General features: G+C 33.7%; 1 protein-coding gene across 1 annotated transcript in view; it reads left to right on the top strand.

Annotated features, from left to right (window-relative positions):
* ACBD6 (acyl-CoA binding domain containing 6) overlaps nucleotides 1–20,284 on the top strand; it is a 214,548-nt gene that overhangs the window by 84,742 nt on the left and 109,522 nt on the right. The window lies entirely within an intron of this gene.

Raw genomic sequence — 20,284 nt, 5'->3', positions numbered from 1 at the left:
AATTTCATTAATGGGACAGGGTTTGGCAGTCTTTCTAATAGATATGCCACCTTCTCTGACTCACAGCCACTACCACCCTCCCCCCAGGACTCCTTGTCTCCTCCCTGGTGCACTAGGCTTCCAGCAAGGCAGTAGGACCAGATTTCATCCCTCCCAGCCCTTCACACCCTGATTCCTTGCTGCCTTTCAGTTTTAACACCTTTCCTCTCTTTACAGTCTTTATGATCCAATCACATGAACTTCCTTGCTGTTTTTTGGAGAAGACACTCCAGCATTTTTGCTGGTTGTCCCCCATACTTGGAATTCTTTTCCTCCTTCTGTTACAGTTAAAGTTCACTTTCTACAGGAAACCTTTTCTAGTCCTTGTTAATGCTAGCATATCCCCTCTCTGATTATGTACAGTTTATCCTTGAGGAACAGAGCCTGTCCCTAGGATTCAGCATATCAACATTCAATGTTTATTGAGTTCCTACTACATGGTAGGCAATGTGTGAAGTGCACAGGCATTAATAAGTGGTTTTTTTATTTAGTTGTTCTAGTAATCCTCTAAAAGTTGTTGTTCTACATTGATGGAAGGAATTCTTTTCATCCAAAGATCTGTTAATGAAAGTCTCAGATTCAGACAAAATGTATTTAGAAAGAATAATTTCTAGATTAGAGCCTATATATAAACTTTTTGATGGTGTTAATTAATTTTGTCTTAATAGAAATTCAGACCTAAATTAGGTAATTGAGTTTTTGATTGTGGATATTTTGTCATTCAAGTTTGCCATCCATTATCACCATCCCCAAATTCTTACTGGGTGACTACTTTTAAAGATAACAACAATAGCTTTTTTTACATCAGTTTTTTTAGGGTTTACAGAATGCTTTCCTTACAGTAAGCCTGTGAAATAAATAATGTATTATTGTTATCCTTTATTATTTTATATTGTTTTATTTTATAGATAAGGAAACTAAGGCTTAGGTTAAGTGACCTCTCCAGATAGTAGCCCAAATTCAAACCCAGATCTCCATTTTAGTTTAGAGTTCAGTCCATTATAGCATACTACCTCTGATCAATTTTTTAATAGAAGCATTTAACACAATTTTCTTTCTCATTTTTATGACAGTGGAATGGTTATCAGTTTTCTCTATATGTTTATTGATTCTTTGGAATACTTAAGGATTCTACCTTTCTCACAATTCCTCTCCCCCTTCTTGCTTTGTTTTTAAATCTATGACTCATGTCAGAATAATATTTATATGCTTTTGGCTTGAAAAACTACTACAAAAACTGGCCAAACTGGCAACAGAAACCCAAGTGAAACACAGAAGATTTAAGAGGCAGGGTCAATCTGCAGAGACAAAATTTATGCTTTTATTCAAGATTTGAGGAAGGAAGAAAAATGCTCCCTCTTAAATAACTTCTACACAGCTGTGTTTGTGGGTGTGGGTGTGGGGGGGTGTATTGCTGTGGTAATATACTTGATTAAAATATTAATTTACTAGAAACTTATCATTCACAGTAATGATTGGGAGGTACAGTATGAAAGATCAAATTTTAATAATTTGCATGAATACAAAAATGCTGTTTAAAATTGAAAACCTTAGTATTTAAGCAGTATAGTTTCTACTGGAAATAAAATTAAACATTGATAATGTAATGAAACAAATCCTTTGAGCTGTTCAGATTCTAGATATATAGATATTAGATTAGCCAAAATGTTTTTACTATTCTTATTTCTTTTATTATGAACTCATTATCTCTTGATTATTCCTCTTCTCCTAATTTCTCTCCTAGGTCTTAGAGTAACTATTGTTTATGAATAAATTTTCACAAGGAACTTTTAAATGCACATTCTCAATTCTTTTTCTGGTGGAAGATCTGGTAGATTCTTTAAAGTTGTCTTCATGTAGCTTATGATATATGTAGGTACAATTTTCAGTGGAATTGCCCATCTGATTCTTTCTAAACTGTTCATCTTTTGTATAAGACTTAGATTGACCATTACAGAAAACATGCTGTACTTTCTGGATATAGCAGTAATACATAAACACAAAGAATTGATCTATAGTCAGCTATTCAACAGTTATGAAAATGGCATTAATGGACTAGCAGGGATAAGAAGGGGAAATGTATTCCAGGTAAGGTTTCAGTGTGATGGCTTTAAAACCTGATTTTTTACAGGGAGGAATTCAGATATATATATCACTTCACTAGGTTAGCTTATATACTGCATTTAGAGGTATCCAGCGGATAGATCCCTGGACTTGTAATCACAGAGACCTAGGTTTTATTTCTGATTCAGATAATGAATAACTCTATAATCCTGGACAGTGAACATAACTCCTCTCATTACTTTTTCCATTTTGGAGATGATAGTATATCTTATCTTTCAAGGTTATTTGATGCTCCCATGAGATAATGTTGTAAATGAAATAAATGCTACTTTTTGTTGTTCTTTATGATATTTTATTTGACAGTTAAATAGTAGCATACATTAACTCAAGTCTTATAACAATGGCCATTTTATACTTAATTTGCATTCTTTTTTTTTTTTTGCCTGGCAAATGGGGTTAAGTGGCTTGCCCAAGGCCACCCAGCTAGGTAATTATTAAGTATCTGAGACCAGATTTGAACTCAGGTACTCCTGACTCCAGGGCTGGTGCTCTATCCACTGCACTACCTAGCTGCCCCCAAATTTACATTCTTATGGAAGAAAATAAACAAAATATTTTGTAGTTATATTTATAAAGTTACTATATATGTTTTTATTTGTGTACTTCTAAGAACGTATTTCATACTTTCTGTAGTTATCTTTCTCTCCTACTAACAGATGTTATTGGTACCTGACTGAAATGCTGATGATTTATATGATTTTGTTTTATATACTACTTTGCTTAATTTAATAATTGTTTCAGTTAAAAATTTTAGTTGACTTGTTAGGATTCTTTAAATGAATCATCATATGATCTTCAACAACAGTAATCTTGTTTCTACTTTGCCCATGTTTATTCCTTCAGTTTTTTAAGTTGTCTTGTTATAGTTAGCATTTTAGCTTGATATTAAATAATAATGTGATAATGAACATCCTTGCTTTTAAAAACTCTTTCCCTTATTAAAAAGACTTTTATTTTATTCCCCTTCTCATAAAATTCTGCTTTTAGTCTTAGAGAGATGCTACCTACCATATTAAGGAAAAGCCCAATTCTTTGCTTTTCTTGATAAAACCATAATTTTTTATTATCAATATTGTCTATTATACTTAGAGTTTTCTTAATTTTGAACCAAACCTGTATTCTGGTATAAAATCAATCTGGTTGTAGTATATAATCTTTTTGATATGTTGCTATGGCTTCTGCTAATATTTTATTCAAAATATTTACTTTAAAATTCAGAATATTAATTTGTAGTTGTAGACTCTCCTTGGTTTAGATATCAGTACTGTATTTGTACAAAAAAAGAATTTGGTAACATTTATTCCATTCTTATTTTTGCAAATAATTTTTATATTGTTGGAATTAATTGTTCCTAGAATATTTGATAAAATTTACTTGTGAGTCTGTCTAGTCCTACCCTTATTCTGACTATCCCCACCTACCTTTTGTCCTCCTACCTTTGGTACTTCATTTATAGATTTCTTTTTTTTCTGAGATAGTTATTTAAATAAATTTTTTTCTGGTTAGGCACAAATAACTGAAATATTGAATATCTTCAAATTGCATCACATTTTAAAAAGTTAAAACCTTCACATATTCTATATCTATACCTATATATCATTTTACATATTATATAGCCATATACACATAATTGATTTCAACATAAAGGATTGTTATAAGCAGCACCTTAACGATGGAGGACTAATTTTTATTTTCTAGAAAGCATCTAAGTAATACCACTTAGCAGGGTAGTTAGCTCCCTGAACTTTTAAAGTACTTTATAGTCATTTATCTGTCTAAGGTGGGTTATTATTAACCATCTATTAACAACCTTTGTTAATAGATGAGAATTCTTTTCGTTCTACTTTGCTATACTTTTGAAACACCAAAAATATATTTAGAGCTCTTGAATGCTACATTTGGTCCACTGATTGTCCAATTTCAAAGATCTTTCTTCATCTTTTCTCCTACCTTTTCTTTGATTTTTTTTTAACCCAAATTCCCTAGATGCTTTTTATGGATGAATAAAAGGGAATAGAGAAAAAGCAAAATTGTCTAGATTTTAGTTAGTTGTAATAAAACTCCAACTTGGAAATTGATAATAAATTGTTTTGTTTACATTACATGAAAATCATTGTGCAAATAAGTACAAGTAGCTCTATTTACTATTTTGATTAAACTCTATGGTGTTCATAACCAATATTACTTTGTATACCAGATCTTTGAAGTTTGTAGATTTTCTATTTTTATATTAAGATGATAAATGCTACTATAACAAACAGGACCTTATGGCTTTTTAAATGATCTAGTTTGCTATATATGAAGTATTAAAATATTTACTAATTTTTTTATTCTTTACTTGTTTTGGGGCTTGTACAATACTATTTAAAAAAAATCTTTAGAAAGTACTAAAGTGAATATTTTCCAGAACTCCTACAGAAAGTGATTGTCCAAGAATTCATTCTCATTCAAGGTTAATTAGTGTACCATTAAAATAATGTGTTACAAAAATTAATTACATGCTGGGTCAAAACGTGTGTTAAAAAGCTTAGTGCAAATGTATGAGAGCACATCATCATACTTCAAACACTTATATATGTGCCACCCTTCTGGAAAAAATATCCAAAATGAAAATCACAAGTGAGGTCCAGTCATAGGTGTTTCCTCTAAAGTAAATTTTTGGCACTGCCTATGGGAAATTTAACATATAACTCCTATTAACAGTAAAATGAGTTGCTTGTCTACTTTCTTACTGTTCCTAATGATGTATGAGCTAGCATTTCTTATCTTGCCTTTTCACATTTTATAATTAACAACAGAGAACTTAAGTGATGTTTATTAAGTGCCTAAGAATATGCTATATGTTTTGTTTTTATAAAAATAGAGATTTTATTATGGTTTCTTTACTAAAATAATAAAATCTTAATATATAATATATTATACCATATTAGATCTATTATTTCATGTTAATAGTTTAATTTAGCAGCTATAAAATATATACTTGAAAATTGGAACTGAAGGTGTTAGAGATCATATAGTACCTTCCAAGTTGGAATTTTTCTGTATTCTTTTAACTTAAAGAGATGTAAAACATTATCAATGTATAAAATATCCTCTAGTTTATTGGAAATGTTTTAGAACTGTTCATTACAGGATGTAATTGTTCCTTAATCAGAATAACTGATTAATAAGCTGTAACAGAAATTATAGGAGTATTAAAAGAAAGAATTCCTTGGTACTCAGTCACAACAGCAGAGAGTTTCTTTGGGGGGTTTTGTATTTACTTTTTTTGTTTTTTTTACTTGGCCTAAGGTCACAATTATTAAGTGTCTGAGGTCTGATTTGAACTTAGGTCCTTTTGACTATAGAGCTGGTACTTTATCCAAAGTGCCACCTAACTACTGCTGTATTTATTTTGTCTTGACCATTTAATCTTGGTGAGTTCTGAACAAAGGAGGATTAAGTACCTTTTTATTTGGAGAAAAAAATTAATAGAAATATGCATAAAGTTTATCCATACCTAACAATTTTTTATTTCTTTTCCACTTTGGATCTTGTGGTGTTTCATTAGAAAGTATGTAGAGATAAGTAAGAAACCAATCACATTAAGTAAAAAAAAGCACAAGGAAATTGAATCTTAAATTGTAGCACTCTTGTATATAGTAGTTAAAATTGGTGGATCCTCCTTAAATTTGGTAACATAATACTCTAAGGAAAAGACAAGTTTGAATGAAAAAAATAGTGTTCTTGAGAAGGACCTCTTTATTATAATGGAATATCCCATAGCTCCTTAATCTCTTCTAAAAATCACATAATTTAGGGCTTAAAATTTGATGTGGAAATACATTACATTTTTTCAACAAAAGCTTTTGTTTTGCTTTTTTCCCCAGTTATAGGAAAGATAGTTTTCAACATTCATCCTTTTGAAAGCTTTTGAGTTCCACATTTTTCTACCATCCTCCCTTCCTTCCCCACCTCCCCAAGGTAAACAATTGGGTAATGGTTGTACATGTACAATTGTGCTTAATATATTTAATTAATATTAATATATTTCTATATTAGTAATGTTTTTGAAAGAAGAATTAGAACTAAGAGGGGAAAAAACGAGAGAGAAAGAAACTTAACATAAAAGTTTTAAGAGGTAAGCATGGTATGCTTAGAGATTTAGACTCCATAGTTTTTTTCTCTGGATGTGGATGGTATTTTCCCAGTTTTCTCAGGATTGTCCTTGATCACTGAACTGCTGAGAGGAACTGAAGTCATCATAGATTCTCATCTCACTGTTACTGTGTACAGTGTTCTGGTTCTGTTGACTTCACTGAGCATCATCAATTCATGCTAGTCTTTGCAGGCTTTTCTGAGGTCAGGCTGCTCATGATTTCTATAGAATAATATTGTTCTATCACATTCACATACCATAGCTTAGTTCAGCCATTCCCCAATTGATGGGCATCTCCTCAATTTCCAGTTCTTTGCCACTATGAAAAAAGCTACCATGAATATTTTTGTATCTGTGGGTTTTTTACACACACACCCCCCCCCTTTTTGTGATCTCCTTGAGATCATTGTAGTGGTATTGCTCGATCATAGGGTATGCAGTGCTTTATTGCCCTTTGGGCATAATTTCAAATTGCTCTCCAGAAAGGCTAGATCAGTTCATAACTCCACCAACAAGGCATTAGTTTCCCAGTTTTTCCCACATCCCCTCCAACACTGATCATTTTAGTCACTTGCCAATCTGATAGTGTGAGGTGGTACTTTAGAGTTGTTTTAATTTGCATTTCTCTATTAAGGATTTGGAGCTTTTTTTCATATGACCCTAGATAGCTTTAATTTCTTCATCTGAAAACTGCCTGTTCATATTCTTTGACTATTTTTTTCAATCAGGGCATTACTTGTATTATAAATTTGACTGAGTTTTCTGTAATAAAGTTTAGAAATGAGTCCTTTATTAGAAACACTAGCTGTGAAAATTCCCAGCTTTCTGCCTACTTTTTAATCTTAATTGTATTGGTTTTAATTGTGCAAAAATGTTTTAATTTAACTTATTTGAATTATCCATCATGCAATTTATAATGTTCTCTGTCTCTTGTTTAGTCATAAACTTCTTCCCTCTCCATAGATCTCACTTATGGTATGTTTAAATTCTATCTCATTTTGATCTTATCTTAGTATTATATCATGTAGATATGGATCTATGCCTAGTTTCTGCCATACTGTTTTCCAGTTTTCTCAGCACTTTTTGTTGAATAGTGATTCTTATCCCAGAAACTGGAGTCTTCAAGTTTATCAAATAGCATATTACTATAGTCATTTACTGATATTTCTTTTGTATTTAATTTACTCCAATGATATACTTCTCTGATTTTTAGCCAGTATCAGACAGTTTTGATGATGGATGCTTTATAATATAGTTTTAAATGTGTTAAGAACTAGGTTACTTTCCTTTCCTTTTTTTCCCCCCATTAATTCCTTTGATGGGGCAGCTAGGTGGTGCAGTGAATAGAACACCAGTTCTGAAGTCAGGAGAATGGGAGTTCAAATCTAACCTCAGACACTTGACACTTACTAGCTAGGTGACCTTGGGCAAGTCACTTAACTGATTGCCTCACATCCAGGCTATCCAGTTGTCCAGATTCATATCTGTCCAGTGGACCCAGATGTCTCTGGAGGAGAAGAATGAGGCAGGATATTTTCCCAGAACTTCTCAGCTCCCATGTCCAACTCTGTATCCACAGGTTCAATAAGTGACTTTTTTTTCTAGAATTTTGCATATTTTATTGATAATAAAAGTTAGCATTCATATAAATCTTTAAGGTTTATGAAGTACTTATACAAATAATTCATTTTATTCTCACAACTATCCTGGGAGGTATTAATATTTTTATCTTATGGATGAGTAAACTGAGGCTAATAGAGGTTAAATATGTTCCCCGTGGTCATATAGCTAGTCAATATCTGAGGTGGTTTTAGCACAACATCTTCTCACTCAGAGTCACTTCATGTGCATGTCATGGCATCACCTCCCTGATGTCATGGTCTTCACATCAAATAAACTTAGATTCCGTTTCCCAATACAGTAGGATTGACATCATTATTAGAGCAGTTACATTAATAATAGTGTTTGTGGTAGACAACAGTGTTCAAATTTTCAGATAGTTTTCTCTGATCAGTTAAACATTTATATAGACATTTCTTGTTTAGAAATAATCTATACTGTCACCTGCCCCCTTTAAAACACTTGTAAATTGCATAACTATAACTTTTTTCAAAGAGTTTTAGAGTATGAAATTGGAATGTCAAGTTGATAGAGTGTTTGTTATATAATGAATGATCTAGTTAAATTTTTATATTGGTTGAATTTTATGTTCTCCACCTAATTTCTCTGTTCCTCTTAGTTTTAAAAATAAGTTATTTATGTCTTTTTTTAATATCCCCATCTTTTACCCCATAATTCTTTCCTTTTCTCCTCCCAGAAAGCCATCTCATAATATACATAATATTTTTAAGGGAAAACAGAGAAAAAAATCAACACAACTGAATAATAAATACATAAAATTCTGAAAATATGTTCAGTGTGCAACAGTTACAGAATTCTCACTTTGGCAAAGATTGAGGATAATGTGGCTCCTCATATCAATTTCTTTGAGCCAATGCTTGTTTTTATGATTTTTTAGACTTTATCTTTTATTATTTTTATGACCTTTTTATTTGCATTGTTGTGGTAGTAACAACAGCATGATTGTATATGTATAACTATATCATTACTCACTGTTATGGGGAGGGGGAGAGAAGTAAAGGCTGAAAACTACTTAACTCAGAACCTTACAGTGTTGAAAACTATCTTTGCATGTAATTGGAAAAAATAAACTAACATTTAAAAATAAATTATAATAATTAAAATGTATATGGCATTTATAAAGATTTTAGAGCACTTTTGATTTCAAAATATCTCATTTGATCCTCATAACTACCTGGGAAATAGGTGCTATTATTAAACCTTTTATAGATAAGGAAACTGAGAGACAGCTTAAGTTGACTTGCCTGGAGTCATAGAGCTAGTAATGAGGCAAGATATTTTCTCAGAATTTCTCAGCTCCCATGTCCAACTTTGTATTCACAGGTTCAACTAAGTGACTTTTTCCTAGAATTTTGCATATTTTATTGATAATAAACATTAGCATTTATATAAATCTTTAAGGTTTATGAAGTACTTTTACAAATAATTCATTTTAGCCTCACATCAATCCTGGGAGGTAATTAATATTTTTATTTTATGGATAAGTAAACTGAGGCTAATAGAGGTTAAATATGTTCCTTATGGTCATATAGCTAGTCAATGTCTGAGGTAAAATTTGATCTTGCTCTAGATCCAGTGCATTTAGGCAGTCATTGTGTCATTGTTTAGCTTGTTTTCTTGACTGTTTATTCCTCCATATTAGTTCAAGCTCTCCTTGCTTTTTTGTTTCCATAACCTTTCTTATTGTAACTTAATAATATTCCATTACATTTATTTACTACAATTTGTTATTGACAGATATCTACTCTGCATCCAATTCTCTGATATCACAGAAAATGCTCCTTTAAATAAAAATAGATAGGTGGTAATTTTATTTTTATCAATGGCTTCCTGGGGATTTAAATCTCATGATGGAATTTCTGGGTCAGAGTTTATCAACATTCTAGCCACTGTATTAGCTTTTAATAATTCCAATTTGTTTCTTAAATGATTGTACTGATAGTTCCAACCACAATGCTTTAGTGTGCCTTTCTTACCTCAACCCTACCAATATTGACTTCATATTCTTAGTCATTTTTGCCTACTCTCAGAATGTGAGGTCAAATATGAAGGTGGTTTTTATTTTCATTTCTGTTTTTGTCATCTGGGAGCATTCTTCTTGTGATTGTGAATCTTTTATAATTCTTTTTTTTTTTTTTGAGAACTGTGTATGTTCCTATCCTTTGACCAGTTAGCTACTGATGAATAACTTTTGGTTTTCTATAATAGCTATTAATTTTTTATATTTTGGATGCTGAACCTTAACCTTACAGAAATTTGATTCAATGCCTTTTTTCCTGCCATTCATTTGTTTTCCTTCTTATCCTAGGTATATTAATTTTATGGTTGCAGAAGCTTTTAAGTTTAATAAAATTATTTATTTTAGCTTTTATAATTACCTATATCTCTTGCCCATAGCTGTGAAATATAAATGCTTCTCTTCTCATTTTTTAAAAATAGTATGATCTTTAAAATTAGGGTCATGCATCCATTAGGCTGTGTTTTGAAATATGGTATAAAATATTGATGTAAATCTAATTCCTGCCAGACAGTTGTCCCGTTTTCCCAGAACTTTTTTCAAACAAATTGCTAAGCAATTTGAATATTTTTTTTTTTTGCAAGGCAGTGGGGTTAAGTGACTTGCCCTTCATCACACAGCTGTTAAGTATCAAGAGTAAGACTGGATTTGAACTTCTGACTCCAGGACTAGTGCTCTAACCACTGTACCACACCTAGCTGTCCCTCTTCCCATTGTTTCTGATTCTCCCTTAATCTACTCTATTCCATTAATGTGATCATTCTATTTTTTTAAACCAATGACAGATGGTTTTGATGACTGATGCATTATGACTAGAAATGGTGGTGGTGTTTACTCTTTGTCCTTCCCACTTGGCATTTTTTCCTTTGATACTCTAGTTCTTTTATTTTTCCATATATATTCCCCCCTTTTTTGTTTGTTTGTTTTTTTATACAAGGCAATGGGGTTAAGTGACTTGCCCAAGATCACACAGCTAGGTCATTGTTATTAAGTGTCCAAGGTGGGATTTGAACTCAGGTCCTCCTGAATCCAGGGTCAGTGCTTTATCCACTGCACCACCTAGCTGCCCTCATATGTATTTTCTTACTATTTTTTTATCAAGTTCTTCAATGTATCACTTTCACAGTTTCATTGAGTATTAAGATTATAAATTAACTTATATAATGTCATTTTTATTGGTATAAACCAGCCAGGAGTACTAAATATTGCTTCACTTATTTAAGTTATTCTTTTGTTTCTTTAAGAATTACTTTATAAATGAATCTATTCAGACAGAAAATGTGCTTTGGTAGATTGGTGTCCAGATATTTTACATGCTTTGAGATTGTTTGGATGGTTTTTACCTTTTCATTGAGGACACAATCATCTGCAAACAGAACACCATGCACCAACACTCCTTCCACTCTGGTCTTGACTTCAAGCCTTTTCAAGTTTTCATTATTTTCTTTTGGCATCTGTTAGACTACGTGATTCTAAGTAGAGACCCACAGGAAACCAGAAGGACAAAGGCAATGTGGGGGCCAGAATGCTGGCCCAATCACAGATTCATCCTCTCTAAGCTAAATATTCATATCCAGTCAAAGTAGTTGTGGCCCCAAGGCTAAATGAATACTAGGAGAATTAAAGTCAAGAGTGTCTCTCTGAGTGGGAACAGTTTGTTGCTAACCTGAAGGGAAAACTGAGCCGCCAGCCCCCAGTTGGCAGCAGTGGAGCAGTAAAGGAGTGGGATCTGGTAGACAGCACTGCCCTTGTTCATCTGGGCCAGAACACTCAAACACTTACTGGATTGATGAAAATGGTGGGGAAATGCAGCAGCTGTTATATGAAAAACAAGAACTCCACAGCATTCACCAGCAGGATAGTTCATCCATTTCTAAGAAAGCAGCATTTAACTTCATGAAAAGTGAAGTCCAGAAAAAAAAGGCTTTAGTACACTAAGCAGAGCCACCACAGAGCTCTCACTAAAATGGCAAATCAAAATATATTGTCTCTTGTTTCAATAAAAACTTTTAAAAGTTAAAAAAAAAAGTGAAGTCCAGGCTAAGCATAGAGAGAGATGCAGGACTCTTGGCTTGGTAAGAAGGCAGATAAAATTCAATTTTATGCAGATAGTAACAAACTAAAATGCTTTTATGATGCCTTGAAGGCTATTTATGGGCCAAAGACATATGGTGCATCTCAACTACTCAGTGCTGATGGATTCACATTGATTAATGATTGGGAGTGATCCTAGAGAGATGGGCTGAACACTTCCTAGTATTCTTTTTTTTTTTTAGGTTTTTGCAAAGCAAATGGGGTTAAGTGGCTTGCCTAAGGCCACACTGCTAGGCAATTATTAAGTGTCTGAGACCGGATTTGAACCCAGGTACTCCTGACTCCAAGGCCGGTGCTTTATCCACTACGCCACCTAGCTGCCCCTGTAGTATTCTTAACAGACCATCATTGATCAAAGCAGAAGTCATGGAATTTCCCTCAAATTGAAGATAATCAGTCTTCAGCTGAAGTTCCAACTGAAGAAGAGGTTTTGAATGCTATTAGGCTCCTTTCAAGTAGCAAAGCACCTGAAGATGATTCTATTCCACCTGAGATCTACAAGGTGGGGAGTCCATTGCTCATCCAAAGGCTGACTGAGATTTTCAGTTATGGCATGAAGAGCTTATTCCCCAAGAATTCAAGGATGCCTTCATTGTCTGCCTCTTTAAAGGTAAAGGGAATAGATTGTCCTGTGACAATCACAGGGTAATTTCTCTTTTAGTCTTTGCTGGTAAGATTTTTATCAGAGTCCTCTTCAATAGGCTGATCTTTCACCTGGAAGTTGGTCACCTTCCTGAGAACCTGTGTGGTTTCAGAAAGGATTGAGGAACAATTGATAAGGTGTTTGCTGCCCAACAACTCCAGGAAAAATGCCAGGAACAGAACAGAGGTCTGTATGCAATATTTGTAGATCTTACCAAGGCCTTTGATACCATCAGTCACAAGGGTTTATGGAAAATTGTGTCAAATTTTTGTTGCTTGGAGAAGTTACAGTATTGTACATCAGTTTCATGATGATGTGCTTGTGCAGGTTCTGGAAAGTGGATGATGTTCATGAAATTTCCTGGTCACCAGTGACTTAAAACAAGGCTTTGTCCTTGCTCCCATACTTTTTAGCATGATGTTTTCACCCATGTTATCAAATGCCTTCACTGAGGATGAACATGGCTTCAAGGTCAGCTACTGCACTGATGACAAATTGTTCAACTTGAAAAGGCTTGAAGTCAAGACCAGAGTGGAAGGAGTGTTGGTGCGTGGTCTTCTGTTTGCAGATGATTGTGTCCTCAATGCAGCCCCTGAAGTTGTGATGCAACAAAGATTCTCTGCTGCATGTGTTAATTTTGATCTAACAATTAACACCAAGAAAACACAGGTGCTCCATCGGCCAGCACCACATCATCCTTATATGGACATACCATTTACAGCAAATGGAGAAGTTTTGAGTACTGTGGCAGTGTCCTTTCTAAGGAAGTACTCATTGACAATGAGGTTGACACTCCCATTGTCAGAGCTACATTGTCAGAGCTAACTCAATCTTTGGGAGGCTCTGAAAGAAAGTATGAGAGAAGAGAGATAATAGACTGACTACCAAACTGAAGGTCTACAGAGCTGTTGTGCTGACCTCATTGCTATATGCCTATGGAACTTGGACAAGAAATTGAGTCACTTCCATTTAAATTGCCTTAAGAAAGATTCTGAAGATCTGGCAGGAGAAGATACCAGACACTGAGGTCCTTTCTCGAGCTAAGCTGTCTAGCATTCCAACATAACTACAGAAAGTGCATCTACAATGGGTTGGACACATTGTTAGAATGCCAGATGTATGCTTGCCAAAAAGCTATTTTATGGAAAACTCACCCAAGGGGGTCAGAAGCGTGCCCTCATCAGTGAGGGTGCTACTCTCGATGAGGAGGGCAAAATTGAAGCAGTTCAAAAGAAATGTGAAAATCCACCCCAGGTGTTCACATGGACTATTTGTGCCTGACCTGTAGTTGAGCATTCCGAGCCCATGTTGGTCTGATCACTCATAGTAGGACACACTGCAATTTGTCTCAAACATAGTGATGTCATTTTGGTCATCTTCAATAACAAAGTACAACAACCAAATAATTCCCTTTTAATTTTGTCATCCTCATATAGAAATAATCTCGATTTCATGCATGTTCATTTTGCAGCCTGCCACTTTGCTGAAATTATTCATTGTCTCTATTAGTATCTTTGAAGATTCTGAAACAGTCTTTTTTTTTTAGATTTTGGCAAGGCAGATGGGGTTAAGTGGCTTGCCCAAGGCCACACAGCTAGGTAATTATTAAATGTCTGAGACTGGATTTGAACCCAGGTACTCCTGACTCCAGGGCCAGTGCTTTATCCACTGAGCCACCTAGCCACCCCCTGAAACAGTTCCTAAGTAAAACTTCATGTCATTTGAAAGTAAGGATAGTTTATCTTCTCTTGACCTATCTTTATGCCTTTAATTTCTTTTTTCCTGTCTCATTGCTAAAGCTAGCATTTCTATAATTCTGTCAAATAATAGTGGAAAGAGTGAGTATCCTTCCTTTGTAATCACTGTCAAAGGTTCTAGTTGCATACATTTGTTCGTTTTTGGAAGAGAAGATACCAAGTGAACAAGTTAGTGGTTTAGGAATTGTTAACCATCATTTTGTTAACTTAGAATGTTTTTACTTTATTTGGATTCTTGTGTTCTAGTCTTTGGAGATAGCCGAAATTGCTTTATCTCTTACATATAACTCTTATTTGGGAAAGGAGATACCATAACAATTCTTTAACTCCCATTTTAAGGAGGGCATTCAACTCAACTATGTCTTTATTTCTCTCTAAGTTATACTCTTATTATGTGCTTGCCACAGTGCTAAATAATCAGAATACAAGTGCAATACAGTCCTTGATTTCAGATTAAATGTGAGAGACAGTGTACAAATAACAATGAACATACAGCTACATACAGTCTAAATGGAGGGCAATTTTAAAGGAAAGGGATTAGCAGTCACATTGGATGAAGGGGGAAGAGATAGAACAGTGACCCGAAACATCCTATTGCAGAAGGTGGAAGATAGAATTTGAACTGAATAATGGAAGAACCTAAGGAAACTAGGAGGTGGAGGTGAGAAGGGAAAACATTCCCAACATATGTGGTTACCAGTGTTGATGTGCTTTTAGCAAATGGAGGTCATAATGAGAAATAGCAAGTAATCTAATGAAACTGGATTGTAGAATTTGAGGAGGGAAATAAAATAGAAGAAAACCAGAAAGATATTAAGGGGCCAATTTGGGAAAGCCTTTTAAATACCAAAAGGGACTTCATATTTGATACTGGATAAAATAGGAAGCCACTGGAATTTTTTTTAAGTAGGGGTGTGTGTGTGTGTGTGTGTGTGTGTGTGTACATTTTGAGGTCTATATTTGAAAAATAAATCACATTGGCAGCTGAATAGAAGTAATAATATTGGAGTGGGGAAGAGACTTGAAGCCAGAGACCAGCCAAGAGGGCCATTGCAGTAGTTCAGGCAAAAAGATAATGGAGACCTGATCCAGGGTAATGCCTGTGTGAGTGAAGAGAAGGGAATTTATATGAGAGATGATGCTTCAAGGTTAGAATACCAAGTTTTGGCCACACTTATATGTGAGGTGAGTTCAAGTAAAGAATTGAGGATGACTCTGTTACATGGATTTGGCATAATTGGTGGAAGTAATAGTAGTAGGAAGTTGATAGTAATAGGAAGTTCTTGAAGAAGAAATGGTTTAGGGAAAAAAATAATAAATTCTGTTTTGGATAAGTTGAGTTTGGGATGCCTACATGGATCCAGTTTGAGATACCTAAAAGCCAATTAGTGATTAATTTAGGAGAGAGTAATGTAAGAGACAGACATCTGGGAAAGATCTACCTAGAGATATTAGTCGAACCCATGGTACCTGATCTGATTACCAAGAAAATGGTATGGGAAGAAGAAAGAATTAGGCATAACCTTATGAAAATCAAGCAAAACAATCAGGAGGTAGCTAGGAGGTAGGATGAGAATCAAGGGGAGCAGTGTAACCAGAACCCAGAAAGGAGAGATTGTCCTAGAGAAGAGGGGAATCAGCAGGGCGAGAGGTGACAGAGAGGTCAAGAGGGATCAAGACTAGAAAAATCCATGAAATATATTCCTTCCCTCTCAGATCATTGAGTTCTAGTGGTGTCCCCTCTATCCACTGGAAGGAGCAAATGGAAGTTTCTCTCGATATATAAAGCTCTTCATTCCCTGGTCCCTTCTCAAATGACAGTCTACAAGCAGTTAAGTCCTTTGTCACTGAAAGTATCCTACATGCTGGGGGAACCCAGAAAGACAAAGACTCAGTCTCTTTACCAGACCCAGGCACACTGATGCCTAGCTCCACCAACCTCCTTGCTGGGGTGTGTGTGTGTGTGTGTGTGTGTGTGTGTGTGTGTGTGCACTTGTTCATGCACATTGTAAACCCTAAAATTGCATAAACCTTAAAAACTTAGGGTTAAAATAAATGATAGACTCTTAAACTTTATATTTATTCCTTAATATGATTTCTCATCACATTCAGTTTGGATCTGTGTATATCATTGAAAAAATGTAAAGACTGGCAAATTGCCTTCTGTCGGTGGGGGGGGGAGGGAAGTAAGATTGGGGGAAAAATTGTAAAACTCAAAATAAATAAAATCTTTAAAATAAATGGTATGCTCTAAGATCTTTGCCAAAATCTATAGGTAGAGACCATTCTGAGAAAATGATCACATGGAACCCAAGAAACTAGACTTTATACCATTTGAGTATAAGGAAATAATTAACTTCCTTAGAGGCCTAAACATTGAAGTTGTACAATATTGCTACCCAAGACAGCTCCTCAAAGATTATAATTTAGAACAGTGATTTTACAAATACAACAGTTTTAACCTTTTGTTAATATTTAAAGGAATCAAAAATACTTAACTGAATAATGTATTTTTAAATGTTTCAAAATAGACTCCAGCAACATGTAACTGATAGCAGATGGCAAAATTACATGTTAACCTAGTTGGCTTTTAGAACATGGCATAAATGTAGACCAAATAACTTAAATTTCTATACCTGATTTTAATATTAATCACCTGATTTGATTATAGCAATTTACTAGGGACATCAGAAAAGGAAAATTCCTTTATTTATTTGGTTGTCCATTTCCAGGCAGAGATCATGTAGATAAACCAAATGCCTTAAACCAGACTTTACCAGGTGAGAAATTTTACAAAGAAATGATTTTATAACAAAAGATTTGGAATGTATAAATACAGTAATCTCATTGTATATAGAAACAAAATTTATAAAAACAATTTTCTCTATTAATCTGCTCATATATCATCCATGTTTACATAAAACATCATTGCTTCTGGAATCCTTTCAAAGCAACATCTGAGGTTATTTAGGTGGCACAGTGACCCTGGAGTCCAGAAGATCTAAATCCAAATACAGCCTCAGATACTTAATAATTAGTTGTGTGACCTTGGGCAAGTCACTTAACCCCATTACCTTGCAAAAACCAAAGGGGGGGGGGGACGGACAACATCTGATTTAAAATACAAAACTACTGTTATGAAATTATTACACCCCCCCCAAAATCATACCAAATATACCAACCCTTGTTTTGAGTTAAATAGGTAGCATAATGCCACCTGCAGACCAGAAGAAAAGAGACTATTAAAACATTATTCTTCATAAGAGAGCAGGAAAGGAAGCTCTTTTAAATATTTGACCAGGGGGTCACCCCTTGATGGGACATGACTACAGATATCATTATCTTATTTAACAGGGTAGTACAACATTTTTGTTTCATAAGTTTATTCACTTCTACCCAAAATATACTTATATCAATATTAAAAGGAAAATAAGATTCTTGAGAAACTTAATTCTATGTATATGATAATTTCCAAATACCAATATATCTCTTACTTTTGCCATTCCAAGGCAAAACAACAAAATAGATCAAAGCAACAAAAAACTTTTCAACTTGCAAATATTATAGTAACTTTCAAATAGTTTGTTGTTTCACAATTATTAACCTTGAAAAATAGAAACTTCTGACAGCTAAGCAATATCTTCACCTTATTGCAAGAAATTACCGTACAGATTTGAAAATTTAGTAGGCCTTGGTAGACCAAATCACATAAAAATATTTTAGAAAGATTCTTATATATACACACACATATAATAAAAATAGCAATAAATATTCCTAATGTTAAAAGGACAATACATTAATTGTGAATTGGACATCTCTCTTATTCAATCTTAAAAGAAAAATCTTAAAATTGAAATTTATCAAACCTAAATTGATATGAAATTAATCTTTAAAGTATCATAAATACCCCTCTTCTCCAATTCTTCTAAGAACCTCTTTCCTTGTGACAAACAGCTTTACAAATGGAAAGGTCTGTTTGCTTAAGGTAAAAAGAAAGATGTCCAAAGTTAAAATTTACTCATTACATTATTCTTTATCTTATCTTTATCACTTGAAGTAATCCTGCATTTTTAATTTTTAAATTAACTAATATTTCTTAATATTAGAACATTTAGGAATATCACAATATACCACAATCACAATACTTTTAAACTTTAAAAATCCTCTCAAGTTAATACTAAATATATATTAGCAATGCACAGAAAATCAGCCCATATACAGTTGTCTAATTAAAAAGGTGATCATATAGCTTTAATAGATTTTTTAATTTATGTGGTCCTGTTCCTTTTTTCTTTAGAACTAAATTTTTAATTAAATCTAACCAAATCTGGACTTAAGAGTCCTTAGCTCCTGATTCATTTATTTCCAACAAAACCAAAAAAGAAACCCCTGAAACTTTTCTTTTTGCAGTTTCTAGCTGAAACAGTTAATATCAGAGTAGCATGTTCACCTTCCATTCCTTATACTGAAACCAAAAAATTGATTATTTCATGAGAACTCATCAAACCAGCACTGTTTCATGCTGCAAGAATTCACTTTAACTCAAACATGAGCACATCCTAAACCATTTCGAATCTGGTTTTATTATTTAATATTTTTTTACACATACATATACACACATTTTTGTAAAAAACTTACTCATATCTTCTTTATATGCTTAAGACCATCTTTCCTCTTATGGTCTTAGAAAAACCCCAACCTGTCATTTTCCTTTTAAACCTTCCTTATTCTCTTCTAGAGTCTTTCAAGATCCATTTTAGGTTTCCATTTTATTATTTTAATTTACCGTTTGTTTAGGCATATTTTAGACTATTTTTCTTTCTAATGAATATTCCCTTTTATATATTTTTTATTTTTAATAGTATTATTATTAATAGTTATTTTTAAAAACCTTCTCTATTATACTAAATTTAACAAGACATTTCTTTTGAAATTTAAAATGTATTTGTTTCATTTATATTTTGCATCTGCAATTTACCTTTCAAATCAATAAAACATTTTACATAAAATAATCCTTAATTTGTAACCTTTAAAGTAACCAATTAAACCTAAATATCTCTCTTATTATTTTTTAAAACAAACTTTCAGTTCAGAATAAAAGCTAGCCTGTGCAATCTTTTTTTAGATTTAGAAAGAGGCAGAGATGAAGAATCCAAGAGAAAAACCCTCTAAAATACCAATGAGATTAGGAGAGAGAGAGAGATAAAAGATGAAACTACAGAGGGAGAATTGTGCATCCAGGTCATCAAAGCAAAATTTAAGAATTGAATGGGCCAGTTTTAAATAGTGAAAAACAAGACTTCCCTTTCTTATTGTAAGAGAGAAATCCAACCCCCCCCCATTATATAGCCTAAAGAGAAAAAAAATCATAGGATTATGATAAGAGACAGGAGGCTACAACTGACCAATCCAAACTACAGACACAAAGAGCAATCACTCAGATAGCAAACTCACTTCCCCCAGCTAGAAGAAGGAAGGGGACCACAATCAGTCAATCCAAACAATAGCTTTTGCTTTCCATCACTGCTCACCACTGACTGCGGGAAAGGGGGTCAGGGAGAGAGAGAGAATGAGAATGAGAATCCTGCCAGTCTATCAGACCAGAACTTAACCCTTTTTTCCTTCAAAAACAACATGCTTTTCAGGAAAATCTGTCCTCTAGTGCCAAAACAGAAAATAAAAAGATATATTTTAAAGAGGGAGATTTGAAGAGGCAAATTGGCCAATCAGAACAGAGAGGCATGAGAGCAAACCTGACCAGGCAAAGATAACCTAGAGCTTCATTCTGCCGGTATCATATAGAACAAAGAAATTGGACTTTAATACCTTTT

The sequence above is a fragment of the Macrotis lagotis genome, chromosome 2 (genome assembly GCF_037893015.1).
Source record: "Macrotis lagotis isolate mMagLag1 chromosome 2, bilby.v1.9.chrom.fasta, whole genome shotgun sequence".
Lineage (NCBI taxonomy): Eukaryota > Metazoa > Chordata > Mammalia > Peramelemorphia > Peramelidae > Macrotis > Macrotis lagotis.
This window is presented reverse-complemented; position numbering and strand designations above follow the sequence as displayed.